Source organism: Malania oleifera, chromosome 5 (assembly GCF_029873635.1).
Source record: "Malania oleifera isolate guangnan ecotype guangnan chromosome 5, ASM2987363v1, whole genome shotgun sequence".
NCBI classification, from domain to species: Eukaryota; Viridiplantae; Streptophyta; class Magnoliopsida; order Santalales; family Ximeniaceae; genus Malania; species Malania oleifera.
The window spans coordinates 90,316,758-90,334,102 of NC_080421.1; positions in this window are offsets into that span (position 1 = coordinate 90,316,758).

Below are 17,345 nucleotides of genomic sequence, written 5' to 3' on the forward strand. Positions count from 1 at the left end.
GGATTCAAGAAGCAAATGATCTGTGGATGATTCTAGGCGCACTCTACAATGCAAAAAAGAAAAAGAAAGATAAGCAAATACAAGAATCTACTCTAGAGAAGCGGATGGAAGATGGATCTACACCATGACTTTTCTCAAATTTTAATGAGCTTTATGCATTGTGTCCGTAAGAACCCGACCCGAGAAATGTAAATTTAATAAATGAGAAAGAGAAAGAAAATTAAAAAGGAGGAAATTGCAGGGCTTGTCGACGAGGCTCCTTTTCTCGTCGACGAGGTCTTTTCTGCAGCTCAATGACGAAATTCAAAAGCTCATCGACGAGGAGATACTGTGGGATTTTGGGAAAGTCTAAAATCTCAGGCTCGTTGACGAGACCACCTGCTTCTCGACGAACTTCCTTTTATGGCTTGTCGACGAGGACACCGTCTCGTCGACGAGGCTGGCTGGGTCAAAGGTTTATAAACATCATATTTACTTTGCTTAATGAAGAAGAAATCAAAACCCTCTCTCTCTCTCTCTCTCTTTCTCTAGAACTTGAACCTACTTTCTCTCTCTCTAGGATTTTAGGCTTTCTGTTACCCGAATCGACGATTCGACATTACTACGTGGATCAGGAGGAGAATCTCTACGCTTCTAGCGGATCGAATCTTCGTTCTGAGGATTTTCGGGTTTTGACACAAAAACGAGGTAAGGATTCGATTTCGTTTTTGTTTTGGTGGATATGTAGTAGTAAAGATTATAGTGAAGTATTGTTCTTCGATGTTTAGGTTTTGGGAACTCAGTTCGTTGTTTTGGAGCCGTTATAGTTCATGTTTTGGTTTTCAGGGAAAGGTAAGGAGTTTTTGTTTATTTCAGTCATTTGGGAAATCTGAATCGGTAGAACAGCGGTTCCCGATGTTGTGTACGTTTAGTTAATTATTTGGGAAAATCTGACGGGTAAAATGATGAGATTTTCGGGTTACAGTTTTTGGGAAAAATGGGGTTTTGGGTGCATCTCCGTTTCTATTGCAAAATCGTATGTATGTATAAATTGTAATATAGAGATGACCGTACCTTGGATTATGATAAACTGTATTCTTAGATTAAATGTGATACGAATATTTGTTTACCCAAATAAGTGTGGAATGAGCCTGTATGTTTGAAATGAGTTGAGTTGTGAAAATGAGATTAGGAACGGTGGTTCCAAACTGTTTCAAGAAACTATTGAAAATGAGATATAGGAATAGAAGTTCCAAAATTGTTCCAGGTTTTGTAAAAAAGGGGCGTACCGGAATAATACCGAAGGCCTAGAACGATCGAAGCGTGCTAGTTAATTACTGAAGACTGAGATATGAGGCGTGCCAGAATAATACCGTAGGCTCAGATATCCGACTGAGGCCGAAGAGTGTGAACCGGTTGGTCATCGAAAGGTGTGAGATCACCATGTTTGCATTGGATGGATTCTGTGAGGGCTTCGACAATGCAGGTTATTGGGGGCAATTGTGCAATGTGCTCTGGCTGCGGCCGAAGAATGTGACGACACTAGACCATGATGTTTTGTGAAATATACTAGAACTGCATTGTTAAAATAGTGGAACTATTCTGTGTTATGTTTTATGTTGAAATAATACTCATATGTTACACACTGATATAACCTGATTCTCACTTACTAAGAGGTGTCTCACCCCTATAATACGTATGTGTTTCAGGTCCTTCGTGTAGCCAAAACTAGCGTCCTTGCGTTTTGGGGAGCGTGGTTGTCGATTAGCTTCGTGTAGTACTTGTGTAAGTACTGAACTATGGCTAGGTTGTCATTTTGGGTTATGTAGACATCTGAGTGCTATGTTTTGTATTATGGGACTTAGATGTTGATTGTATAGACTCTAGTATAATTTGTAATGAATGATATAGTTTGAACATTCCCACTGCGTATATGATGTGTATGTGATGGTGTATAGGGTTTACGTGAACCCTATGGGGTCGGAGCCTCATGTTGTATGGTATCATGTATGTTTTAAACGGTACAGAGACATATTAGTTTACTAAATCATACTCTAGGGCTCATTGTCGGGTTCGGGGCGTGACAGTGTCAATGCTGACAATTAATCCTTGGTGCTTTGAATTTGCAGCCTCCTTCAAATGCAATTGTTAAAGTTAAGGATTTGTGTTTGGTATCATTATTGTTTTCTATTTTCTATTTATGTTTCTCAAAGGGAAGAAACAGGTTATAAAAACGTATTTATTTATATTGTTAGTTTTTTGTTTTTGTTGTCAGCTGTTTGCTAAAAAACTGAAAATTAGATTTTATGATTTTTTGTTATTTTCAAAACCTGTTGTTAGAAATTTTAATATTGAGAAATAGTTTTTTTGAATTAAATTATTATTTCATACACTTTTAAATTAAAATCAAAATTAAATGGTTATAGATATTTAAATATATTTAGAATAAAAATGTACTTAAATTTTAAAAATTCATAATAAAGTCAATTACAAAATACTTCCACTATTTTTCAATTGTTATGTCCAATAATTTTTTTTTTGTAAAGTAAAACAATTTAAGCTAATAAAATTAATTATAATAAATTTATTTTTATTATAGTAATTTTTTAATGTATATTATTTGTAATTTTATTATTTTAATCATATTTTTATAATATTATTTGATTCAAAGATGAAAATGAGAATTTTTAATATTTTTATAAATATTGACTAAACAAGTTTTTGGTTTTTGGTTTGTCATTTTTAGTTTTTGTTTCTTATTTTTTATTTTTTGTTTTTCTATTTTTTAACAATGATAACAAATGACCCCTAAGTTTGCCATCCATAGAGCAACCACTATCACTCTTTAAACTCAAGTCAAGCTCCAAAAGAAAACAAGTATAAATAAATAAATAAAATTCTTCACAAAGCATCAAATTGTTAGTCTAGTGTCCTCTAATGAAAATGCTAAAATACCTTCACAAGAAGACCGAAGCTCATTTAAGCTCTCACTAGCACCGGTATTTTTTTGGGAGCATATATTTTGGTCATTCTTCTTTAATCTTTTGATTGTTGTAAGCAATATTATAAATTGCTGTAAACTAAATTAATTAACTAATTAATTTTGAAATGCTTCCAAGCACAATGGTGTCCCAATCTTTAATTCCTCCCCCCACATTTTCTATTCATATAATGGATCTTTAGGTTGGATTCTTTTTTCTAGTAGCCCATTATGTAATATTTAGTAATTAACAAACCCCACTTTGCACTTGCACTGTATAAATTTTAGAAGCTCTAAAGGGAAAGACTATCACAGCCAAACTGAGGTGCATTGGATCCTCTTTCCCTAAATCCAATCAAATCTGTTATTTTCATTTACACGCTTCTATCTATAAAGACATAAACACACACACTGAGCTGGGTCATGGTTATATTTCAAACTATATTTTTTTTTGTTCCTTTATTTTCAAAAATTAATAAAGTATAAAGTTAGAACCAAAATTATAAAATTAAAAATCAATATAAGTAGTGAGATAGTGAAAATTGTTGACCTTTTAAGTCATATCTCGTTTTGATTATGACAAATACAAAGTATCTTACCTGTGCATTCAGTTTGTGTGCAGGATCAATTTAGCATGATTGGGCAATGTCATATGGAGACTCGAAGAAAATGAAGCCCTAGAGTGTTCTCATTTGTATTTATATTTTATAGTATTCATTCGGGTTTGTAATATATGGTCTGTAATAACTGCATCGCTTGCATGATAGGATTGTAATGCTCAACATGACTGTAGATTGACCATAGGGAACCGAATGTCATTAAAGCATCCTTCGGTCGACCGATGTCAGGTTTTTAAGGCTAAGTTAAAAAGCTTTGGCCATAGATAGACCCTAGGTCCTTGTACATATACTTAGGATAATCCCCACTATCATCTATGCAATCAGGGGGTGAAAATATGACTTAAGTGTAAAAAATGAAAGGGATTCGGGCGACTGAACCTTGGTGTTGAAAACACGTCTGTCGTTCGAATATAGGAAAAGTCAGAATGTTGACCTGACTTCTGGCGACCGAATCGAAATGACCTTAGTGCCCTCAGTCGACTGAACTCATGTTAAGTACTTTTCCAACAACTTGGGCACCCGAGCGTTTACATTCAAAATACCCTCGAGCGACTGAAAGTGTAAGTTTGGTAGATCGAACTTGAGACCGGGTGACCGAACCCCTAACACTTCGAAAATCGCCTTAGACTCAGCCACCCAAATTGTTCACCAGGCACTCGAAGTCATAAAATCAACTTTTCTATATGTGTCTATTCAGGCGACCGAACCTAAGGCCCGGGCAACCGAACCTCTCGGGTAACTTAATTTAACCGAGGTAATTAGGGTTAAAAATTTAATTAAACAATTTTAAAATCCCTAATTTGCCTCCCAATGGTTATTTTTTACCAGAAATTATATATAGCCCTTCATTTGTTTGATTGGTATGGGATTAGCACATAAGATTAACAAAAATCCTCTCAAATTTTTTATACTCCCATTTGCCCATACTACACATTTTTAAACCAAATTTATTATACTCTCTCTTACATTATTTGCTAAAATAGAAAGAAAAAATAGAACCCTACAAGAAATGGCAAGAACAATGCTAAACGAAAATAATCTACCTAAATACTTTTGAGCTGAAACTGTAAACACAACATGTTATATTGTAAATAGGGTATCTATAAGTTCAAATATAGACAAAACACCATATGAACTATGGAAGAAAGTAAACCTATAGGAACTCCCATGAGCACTTCAACTAGTCTTGACAAGGATGAAAAAGGGAAACAAGTAGATACTCAGCATTACCGAGGTATGATAGGAAGTTTACTTTACTTAATAGCAAGTAGACCGGATATTATGTTTAGCGTATGTATGTGTGCTAGGTTCCAATCGGCTCCTAAGGAATCACACCAAATAGCGGTAAAAAGAATCTTTAGATATCTATTAGGCACACTTGAACTAGGTTTATGGTATCCAAAGGAAACTGAATTTGAAATGATAAGCTATTCCGATGCAGACTTTGCCGGATGCAAGATAGATAGAAAAAGCACAAGTGGAACGTGTCATTTTCTAGGACACTTTTTAGTCTCATGGTCTTCAAAGAAACAAAACTCTGTAGCATTATCCACAGCAGAAGCAGAATACATAGCAGCAGGAAGTTGCTGTGCCCAAACATTGTATATGAAACAACAACTAAAAGATTTTAAAATTTAATATCAAACTATTCCAATAAAATGTGACAACACAAGTGCCATTAATATTTCAAAAAATCCAGTATCTCACTCAAGAACAAAACATATTGACATAAGACATTATTTCTTGAGAGATCATATGCAAAACGAAGATATAATGCTAGAATTTATAAATACAAATGACCAATTAGTAGATATATTCATAAAACCTCTATCTGAAGAGCGATTCATATTCATTAGAAGAGAATTGGGTATGACCATTATTCGAGAAGTAAACTAAATTTTTTTTCTGCTTGGCAGATGACTTCCACCAAGGTGCCAAGTGATTGCCAGGCTACTGACTTTCAAGTTTCTTTATTGACAGGTGCCTGCCTTATCCTAGCAGGCGACTATCTCGCGGCGGGTAGGGTTTAAAACCCTATTTTGTGTCATTTTAACTTCCTTTAGGCGCCTGCTCCTTCTCTCTCTCTAAAATTCTTCTTTCTTACTCTTCTCCACACAGATTTCTTCTCCAAATCAGCCTAAAACCGAGCATCAAACCTACCCTCCACACCAAATCGCGAATATAACCTAGGGTTTATCAGCTTTCCTTTTCCATACAAACATGCCACGGATAAAATCGACTGGTAACAAGGGTTTTTCTTCTTCGACAAGGATCAACAATGATGAAGTAGAGAAATGGTTAGTAACTTCACATGCTAAGCAACTCTATAGGAATCAAATCGCCTCAGCTGAACCCATTCTAGGTAAATTTCTTGATGTTACATTCTTCAATTCCGATTTTCCTGAAATTATGGAACTTTTCAAGGAAATTGGGTGGGATTGGTTTATTAGTTATCAAGAAAAATGATACTATCCAAACGTGGTTCGAATTTTCTATGCAAATATGGAAAGGGATGAAAATGGGATCAAAACAAATCTTCTAGGGCAAAATATTCATCTTACTCTCATATCTTTGGGAAAAATTCTTCGAGTCAAGCCAGGAGATTTTGAGGTCCACATTGTTAAGAAACAATGGATAATGTCCCAAGGATTTACTCTATAGGAATTTTTACTCCTAGTCGTAACTGATACACCTATCAACTTTGGGCATCCACCTCTTTACAAACAGCTTAATCTACAAGCTCTAATCCTGCACAAACTTATTACATACAATATCCTACCACGTTCTGGTTCTCATGATCATATTTCATTCTTAGATTGTTTTGTTATGTGGTGTATTCTTAAAGGAAAAAAGTTGGATCTTCCAAGTTTAATTATCAAATGGATTATTATGAAAGTTGATGCCCCTTGTGTCATTCTACCATATGTTGGGATGTTAAATATGGTATTTGTTCATTTCAATGTTCTTACACCATCATTTAACTTCACTAGCAAAACCCATTATGATATCTTTTCTGATACTATTCTTAAGCGTATGAGACATAAGAACTCTCCTCAAGGGTGGTTTCATAAGGGACATCGTCACGTATCATCTGCACCACCACCTCATTCTTCCATACCAGCCTCTTCAGTTCAACTTGACCCAGAAACTCCTTCGTGGTTCGTTCCATTTTTTAAGCACTATATGACCTTCAATGATGGAATGCAATCTGGACTTGGTACACTTAGGGAGAAGGTTTCAACCGTGGAAACTCATTGTTCCGGCCTTGTTCAGCATGTTGACAAGATTGAGAAACATATGGCTAGCTCCTCTAAAGGCAAATCTCCAATGGATATCAGCTCTGCTCCATCAAGTGATGATGAATCTGGTGAACAAGAAGACGAAGAAGATGAAAGTGGGTCTATGGAAGCCTCCGATTGATGTGTTTCATCTATAAGCTATTTATCACTTTTATGTATTAATGCTTGACTAGATAGTATGTTTGAAAGCTCTATAAGTACTATGTATTGCAACACTTCTTTATGTTTTTTTTTTTTTATATTATTCTCTTCTCCTTTTTGATTGATGTCCAAAGAGGGAGATGTTTGATGTTTGAGAGAAGGGAGTGCAAAAAATGAGCAATGCTAATATGCTATGGTTTGTAAAACTATGTATTTATATAGATCATGGATCATGGATCATTTATGGATTATCTTGTATGGATCTTGTATGGATTATTTTGCCAGTAACATGAATTCATTACTTATGTAACTATGACTATGAATATATCATGCTTGTTGAAAGGGGGAGCCATGAGTATTTTTAACATGTATTCATTACTTATGTGACTATGACTATGAATATATCATGTTTGTTGAAAGGGGGAGCCATGAGTATTATCTTTTATTATTTTTGCTCTCGATTTGTCATCATTAAAAAGAGGGAGATTGTTCGCCTAACAAGGCTTACAATTCTTATTTTGATGATAACAAATCATGATGTGTTTAATGTGGTTCAAGTGAAAGTTTTTCAGGAAAAAAACAAAGTTTAAAGGTAGTGACAAAGTTCAAAAGGATGATAAAACTTGTGGATTAAAAGAGATCTTGAAGAGCATGAGGATTAAAAATAACTTGATGAAAGCTCAAAGAAAAGATCAGAAACTCAAAGATGATGGAAGAACAAGGACTTACTTGAAGATCAAAGGAATAAAGTTTTAAGGATGTTTGTATGTAAGCACTTCAAGTTAATTTCAAATATAAATTGAATTGAAACTCTCATAAAATCAAAAAATAAAATTAGAAATATAGTTTTAGAAAAACCCTAAAGTATGCTTTTCAAATCAAAGAAAAGAAGGGTTTAAAAATAAAGTTTTTTTGAAAAACAGAGAGGCCGGGCGACTTCCCAAATTAATTGAATAAAATTCAAAGAGACAGTAGGGTTCCAAGCGACTGCCTAAACATAGCAAGGCGCCTGGGTGGTCATGAGAGGCTACTGCCTTGGTTTTGGCAAGCGACTGCCAGTATTTTGTGTTGTGAGTTTCTACTATGACAGGCGACTGCCACTCGAACGTTGGCTTAAAAACTCTCAATGGGAAGATTTTTTAAATGGATTTTTTGGACACTATTATTTTGAAAAACTTGGAAACTACTTCAAGGAAACTTTGGGGGTAAGGAATTACTTTTAAACTTCTATAAATAGCCCCAAACTTCAAAGATTTTATACACCAAGAAATTTCTAGCAATCAAAATTCTCTAAAAAGCTCTCAAATTCTCTTGTGTTCATCCATCTTCATCTACTGAGTTATTGCTGATATAAACTTTTAAGTAAAGCATTCAAAGTCTAAATCTTTCAATACTTGAAAGATATTTGGTGATTTAAATTCAGTATTGAGCTTCAAATTCTTTTATATTTGAATTACTTTGAAGTATTATTGTGCTGAATGTTGTACTAACCTACTCTGCTGTGAGAGTGTTTTCTTGTACACAAACTCTTCTCTATTTTGGTTCTTGTTTATAAACGATTTAAGGTTGTAGAATCAATGAGGGAATATCATTTGGAGAGGCAAGCTCCAGCCTAACAGAAGGAGTGATTGTAATCAGTATTGTTCCACTCGTCAACGGAACTGAACTAGTGAATCCTTTGGTGGTTTGCCAAAGGCGAGGACGTAGGCTAGGTATAAGCCGAACCTCGTAAAATCTTGTGTCTCTCTTTTTCCTTACTCTTTATTTTTCAGAAATATTTACAACATGCGTGTGTGCTTTAAATTGTTAATTCTGAGTATATGGTTGTTAAATAGACCACAGGATAATTGGTTTTGGCTTAATCAGCATTGATTGCGAAAACCGAAAGGGACTATGTTGGTTGATCATTTTAAACTTATTAATCTGAAAGTTTGTTTAAAAGCTAAACATAAAGAAGAATTGTGAGTTTGGAATAAACACAGGGCTTACATAAATTCAATGTGCTTTACAATTTACTACAGGGCTATTGATACAAAGATCAAGATTCTGATTATCTTGTTGATTGGTTGTGGTTGAATTGTTTTTGTATTTACTTGTTGTGATTGTTGATATAAAACAAAGAATTAGACCTGAAATAATTTTAAAATTCCAATTCACCCCCCCCTCTTGGGAAGCTATCCTAATTTCAGAAGTGGGAGCACATTTCTATGGATTTCATCACGAAGTTACCACCGACACTCTATGGACAAGACGCTATCTGGGTAGTTGTTGACCATCAGACAAAGACTGCCTATTTTCTTACAATTAGAGTTAATTACTCCATGAATATATTGGTAGAATTGTATATTCAGGAGGTAGTTAAACTGCATGGTGTGCCAGTGTCTATCATATCAAATCGAGACTCACGATTCACCTCTCAGTTCTGGAAGAGTTTACAGAGGGCCTTGGGATCTCAGCTGACATTCAGTACAACATTTCATCCTCAGACTGATGGACAGTTAGAGAGGATAATACAGATACTAGAAGATATGTTATGAGCCTGTGTGCTAAATTTTGGAAGTAGTTGGATCTAGTATTTGTCACTGGTTGAATTTGCTTGTAACGACCTGCTCCTTTTTCACATATATTTTTTTTTAATAAATAAATTATCATCACATCTTACATTCCAGCTCAGCAGGTCACAATCCACCTGGGCCAATGGGCACCATGGATATATCAAAGCATAAAGCAGAAGCCCTAGCAGCAGAAAATATATAAACATGTACATCTCAATACCATATACCACAATATACCAGAATTACTACAATTACTGTATTTTCATATATACATCCCAAAAATAAAACCGGGGACATTTCCCACAAAATCTAACTGTCCCTACAAAACTTACCCTTCAAAAAGGGTAGATAGACCGTACTATATCAGCGGGGCTTTCCCGCTCTCCTATTTAGAGCTCCTGAAAAGTTAATAAGATTTAGGGGTGAGACACCTCTCAGTAAGGGAAATAAACTAATACCAGTGTGTGGCAACATGAGTATTATGTGTTCTACATATACCATACATAACATATTCAATACTGTTTATCAAATCTGAGAAAACATACATATATATCAACACATAGCAGAATATACTGCACTTTCATAAACATATCTCATCTCATACACTAATAATAACATAAAAAAATCCTGGTAGGTTAGCTGGCTGTTGTCATGTATTACCCCCATATGACTGGGTTGTGTGGCCCAAAGGCGGGACCTGACAATGGTTGGCCGACCACTGCCAAGTCAAACAGTAGTCTGTAGGTCCGATGGGTCTACCCAGACTGGTCCGTACACCAGGGGCGATAGCAGCACACTTCTTGAAAATAACCACATCGACCATCCAATCTCACACCACTCTGTACAGCGGCATTAACACAGATATCATGATCACGAGGACCATGGACACATAGCAATGGTACCGTGCAAGTGCTAGCCTAGACCAAGCCAACCAGGTTCTGATATCATATACATATACTAAAATCGTGATACATGGATAACTCATATCATTAATTATCAAATCATTCATATCATTTTTCACATATACATATATCATGAAAATCATCGGCTCGTACGCCGGTATTTCACATTTTATCATAGCTCGGCCCGTACGTTGGCAAATCACATAACACAGCCCGTATGTTGGCAAATCACATAGCTCGGCCTGTACGCTGGCAAATCACGTAACATAGCCCGTAAGCTGGCAAATTTCATCCATATAGCACGGCCCGTACGCCGGCAAATCACATATATATATATATATATATATAAATATCTCGTCCCGTACGCCGATTTTCCATCATAGAAATCCATATCGTCCCCATTCCCAGAAAACAGTATTTCACAACATTTTTATACTCATGCCACACTAAACAAATTTTCTACGTATTCAACATATCATCATTTAAACAGTATTTTTCAAATATAAATCATATATATAAAAATATTTATTTTTTTCCTAAAACCATATGTTACATATATATACATGCATTTTCTCAAAACAAAACTAGCTTAGTTTATCCCCTTACCTGATTCCTGAAAAGCCCCTAAGAAAATCTTCCCCGTACCCACAAGGTTCTCAACTCAATACCCTGAAAATGAAAACTCGCAGAATTAAAGTTTAGTATTTTTGTACGTACAACATTTTCTATAACTACCACTAAGTCAAATTCAACTTAAAAAGTCTTACCTCAACTTAGGGATGATTCCCAACGTTCCCAATCAACACCCTGGAACTGAAAATTTCCAGTATTAAAGTTCAATATTTTTACGCGTATATCACTTTCTTCAACTGTCAAAAATCCAAATATTGAATATAAAGTCTTACCTTGGATTTGGGATGAAATCCAACTTCGTTTCCCTAACGATCCGCTCCGGCAGACTTGTAGAGAACTTCGCCAGGAGCGTCGTGGTGGCTTCGGTTTGTCGATCCGGCGTAAGAGAGAGAGAGAGAGAGAGAGAGAGAGAGAGAGAGAGAGAGAGAGTGCACTTGCCGCACACCAAAATGAATCCAATTCAAATTGGATTTTTTTTTTGCTTTTCAAAGCTTCTTGAAGAAGCTTGTATTATTATATATATATATATATATATATATATATATATATATATATAATATCATAGTTACTTATATATCATAGTTACTTATATATATATATATATTTTATCCTTATCATACTATTCATTTTACTTGTTAATTTAATTAATTAATTTTATTTTATTTTATTATTATTATTATTATTATTATTTTTTAAATTTTATTTTTCCCGGTTACTACATTGCTTATAACAACAGCTACCAGACCAGTATTAGGATGACACCATATAAAGCGTTGTATGGTTGAAGGTGCCGATCTCCACTGTATTGGGATGAGGTTGGTGAATGACAGAGTTTGGTGCAAGAAATTATACAACAGACTTCTGAAAAAATCAGACTCATCAAGGAAAGAATTAGAACAGTTTAGAGTCGACAAAAAAAGTTAGGTAGATACCCGCCGACGAGAGCTGGAGTTTGGTGAGAGGGATCATGTACTCTTGAAAATTACACCAATGAAAAGAGTTATAAGATTTGGGAAAAGGGGTAAGTTAAGTCCTAGGTACATCGAACCATTTGAGATACTAGAAAGAATTGGTCCAACTGCCTACAGGTTAGTATTACCTCCGGCACTGTCTAGGATCCATGACGTGTTTCATGTGTCTATGTTGATAAAGTACGTCTCAGATCCTTCATAAGTGATTAGTCATAAGTCACTAGAGCTTAGAGATACTCTATCATATGAAGAAGTGTAATGCCCCGAACCCTTAAACCCGAGTCCGGCTCGTTATACCTGATAAAATCCCTAATAATCCATAATCCATAATATACGCAGCAGAATACATAACCATAGTCTCCACATAATATAATACCAGAGTTTACTAATTCTAGTTATCAACCATAATAAATTAATCATCCACCAGTATTCAAATATATGCATGTCTCCAAACCATTATTCACTAATACCAGTATGTTTCACAACTATCCTTTCATAACTGACTTAAAACATAAATTATAAAACATAAAATATACATATTAAAATTAACATAAAGATATACCATTTTTCTTATATCTTCCAAAAATGTTATAAAATCTCGAGCTCTCAAGCTCGATCCTAAGAAATCCTGAAAAAAATGAATTCATATTCGGGTGAGACACATCTCAGTAAGGGAAGAAACAATATATTAAAATAGTGTGTGGCCAACATGAGTTTATATATAACATATTATTTAACATTTGAAAATCGTTAACATAATTTCTGAAATCATTCCCTGAACCTAATCAAACACATGCAAATGTTTAACCCACGAGATTAACAGAGGATAGGGGTGATTACCCGCCCATACAAGTAGCACCCCTCTGCTCTGATACCTAGGCAACCCAAAGGACACAGCTAAAGCATACCAGGGCACTCACCATACTCAGTAAGCCCTCAAGTGTTAAATAAATCCTGTACTCACACATTCAACAATAGTTTATCGGCAAAGGCCCTAAGGATAGGGAATTCTACGCGCCCATACAAGTAGGTTCCCTCTGCCCTAGCGCGTTATGCAGCTACTGCCACATCTAAAACTACTAATACACTCGCCTTACTTAGCAAGCCCTCAGGCGAAAGGTACGCCTTGCCCAATCGTAACATGTTCTATGTACATATATACTTCTAATATTATAATACATCATTCTTTATATCATTATTTAATCATACACATCTGTTTATATTCATGGCTTAACATTGCATTGAATTTCACTTTAAGTGACTCTTTCCTATTTTACATTGTTCACATTGCACATTTCATTTCCATTTCATTCATTTCCTTTTTCATTTCATTTCATTTCATACCCAGCATCTTTCAGCTATTTTACCCAGCATCTTTCAGCTGTTATACATTTACCCAGCCACTTTCAGCTGTTTCACATTTACCCAACCACTTTCAGCTGTGACACATTTACCCAGCCACTTTTAGCTATTTTACCCAGCATCTTTCAGCTGTTTACCCAACATCTTTCAGCTGTTTACATGGTTGCATTAACACACACAGGCAACATTGTCCATATCATATTTTATTTTCATGGTTTTACTTACTTAGCCTGCATCTCATACATTTAACATATATTTACACAGATTCTCATGCCACACAATTTAATAGTAAAATTCATACACTGCCTGTAAAATAAGCCAACCAATATTTAATGTTTATATACTAAAAATACCTTTCATTTCTTACTTAATTATCCTGAAAATATTTTTCCACTTTCATCAGTTCATTTTCGCATATACATATCTAATAAACAACCCTAAATTCGAAAGAAATATAATTTAAACAGTTGGCATTTTACCCATACCGAAACATATACACGTACATATAATACAATTTATTTTTTCATTAAATTCATAAAAATTCTGATTTAATATATATTTTTCCTCTTACCTGATTTCTTGAACTACACCAACAGGGATTCCGAAAAATACCTGCGGCGCTCACCCGGACCCTGAAATTAAATTCCTAGTTCTAATAAATTATTCTTGAATAAAATATTATTTAAATATTTCCTTGAGTCATAATTCCTAAATAAATAAATATACCCTTAAATTTAGCTAAATTGCCAAATTTTCCAAATCCCACTCTCGCTTTGGAGTAGGACCTAGAAAACCCCAATTGAAAAATTACCTACGTCAAAATAACGACAACGACGATTAGGACCTCGTGGTGGTGTTTGATCGTCGATTCAACAGCAGATTTTACCCAAAATCAAGAAATTAGGGAAAATATACCTTTCCCTAGGAATAGGGCCTAAGTCGTTCCCACGACAAATCTGCCCCAGTAGAAATGTTGGTGGCAAAGTTAGGAACCCAATGGCACCTTCCGTTTTCCGATCGGTTGAGTATTCGTCGAGAAATGAGGGGAGAGAGAGAGGTAGAGACGGAGGAGTGCATGGAGACTGAGAGAGTCGTAGAGAGAAATTGAGAGAGAGACGTCCAAAAGGCTTCCAGCTTTCATCTTCTTTTTTTTTTTTTTTTTTAACCTACTTAACTTAACTTAACTTTTATTTATATATATATATATATATATATATATATATATATTACTTTTACTTTTACTTTATATATATATAACTTATACTTTAACTTTTATATATATATATGTTAAGCTTACATATATATCTTTATTCCATTTTTTTTTTACTATTTATTTATTTATTTATTTAATAACATTTAATTAATTCATTAATTAATTAATAATAATTATTTTTTTTCATACTATTTATTTTTATTTGTTTATTTAATACATTAATTTAATAGGGTTTAACTAATTAATTAATTATTTTTATTTTTATTTTATTTTTTTCATTTAATTTTTTTTTCTCGGGTTATTACAAGAAGTGTCAGTTCAAATTCTAGACCGAAAAGAACAAGAACTACACACCAAAAAGATCTTGTTGGTAAAAGTACTCTGGCGTAACCATGCAGTTGAGGAAGTCTCATGGAAATTAGAAGAGGAAATACATCAGAGGTACCCATAGTTATTCAATGAGGTCCAACACTAGTAAGGTGAGTGACTATTTAGGTAAGCGCTTGGTTTTTATATGTAAACATGTTTTGTTTAGGTTGTTTAGATAGGTTTGTTTGGTGGTGATCTATACGTTTTGGTATAAGCATTGAGTGGTTTTGGGAGAATTTTTAATGGATTACTTGTAATCTCCCAGAGGTCGTTTATGTAACCACGGTATTCCTCCGCCATAAGTGAGGGTTATTAATAAATTTGGGACGGAGTTGTTATGTGGGTGGTTGCCGGCTCTTTCTAGAGTCGAATAAACATTTCAATAATTTCTAGAGGAGATTGTAATAAGTAACGGTTAGCAAATTTCGAGGATAAATTTTTTATAAGGAGGGGAGAATATAGTAATTCCAAAAAATAAAATAAAATTAATTAATAATAATTATTAATTAAATAATATAATATAATATAATATAACAATATATTAATATAATGTTATATAATATATATATATATATATATATATATATATATATGTAAAGGATCAGGATGGTTTGAGAAGTATCCTGATCAAATTGATTTCAAATTGATACCCCCCACGAATTCTCTCAACTCTTTCTCGCCACTCTCTGTATTCTCTCTCTCTCTCTCTCTCTCTCTCCTCAATTTTATCAGCGAAACCTGCACCGATTGAAGAACGGAAAATATCCCTGGATTCCAATTTAGGCCATCAATGTTTTAATCGGGGAGATTTCGTGGTTTGGGCGTTGTAGGCACCACTCCTGGGATAAGGTAAGAGGAATAGATTATGTCAAGTATTTTCTAGAAATTCACCCGATTAAAATGAAGAATGTAGTTACAGAGTATTATATATGTGTTTTCTGAGTATTCAAGCTTATGGAAATGGGAATTTTGAATTATTATTGTTATATGTATATTTTTGGGAAACATGTATTTTGAGGTTAAGTAAAACCCTAAACATGATTATACCATTACTTTTCAGCAGAAAATATAGTTATCCCAGGCATAATATTATATTATGAATTTTTAACTCAAATTGTGCGACATGAGATTAATACAAAATAATGATATGACAGTATTTTTATACAGAGTTATAGTATGATAGAATTTTACAGAGTTATAGAATGACCGTGTTTAATACAGAGTAATAGTATGACAATGTTTTATACAAAGTTATGATATGATAGAGCTTTTGTACAGAGTTACAGAATGATAGTGTTCTATACAGAACTATAGTACAACAATATTTTATATAGAGTTATAGAATGACAGTGTTTTATACAGAACTATAGCATGATAGTGTTTTATACATACAGAATTATAGCATGATAGTTTTATACCAAATTGTGAAATTGAGATTATGTTATTGTATTATTTTATAAATCGCATTATATGGTTTAAGAACCCTAATGGACCAGAGTTAAGCTCAGTACCGTAGCTTCATAGATATTGTACAGCCACACTATTGTGAAAGTGTTGGTGGTATATGGTCGATTTGGCCAGCGAAGAGTAGAGTTACCCTAGGAGTCCAGACAAGCTGGGTAGGTAAATCATACATACAATCACAGTTACAATTTTGACTTAGCCTAGTGGTAGGCCTGCCATGGCTAAGTCTAGTCTTCGGACCACACAACCCGGTCATGCAAGGTTAATTCATGATGTTGTGTGATCATCCATTCAGAGAGGTTCTTTTATGCATATATGTGGATTACATACAGAGGGAAATTTACCAGAGCAGGTTTTGAGAAGAAAAGTAAGTATTTTATAATTATATATATATATAAGTGTGAGTACAGTTTTATATGATTTCACAGTGAAAGAAAAAAATAATTAATGGATGTGTTTTTATTACACTATAACTCATGTTGCCACACACTGATAATAATCTATTCTGTCTTACTGAGATGTGTCTCACTCCTATAATTTCTAACATGTCAGGAAATCCAAGGAACTAGGCTTAGAGTCTCTGAGGCTAGATTGGATAGGGTTTTATTTAGGGTAAGTATTTGTCAGACACAAATATGTATATGGATAGACTTTGTGTGTCCAAGGATGTGTTGTGGATGTTATTTAGGTATTTATGTATATAAATATTGTAACGAGCCAAAGAATAATGATATTTAAATAATAAAGAGGAAGGAAAATGAAATAGTAATAGAAGGAAGCAGCCGACTTCGTCGACGAACACGATGACATTGCATTTTGGAGGTGATAATTCCAAGAAATTTCCCAAGCCTTGTCGA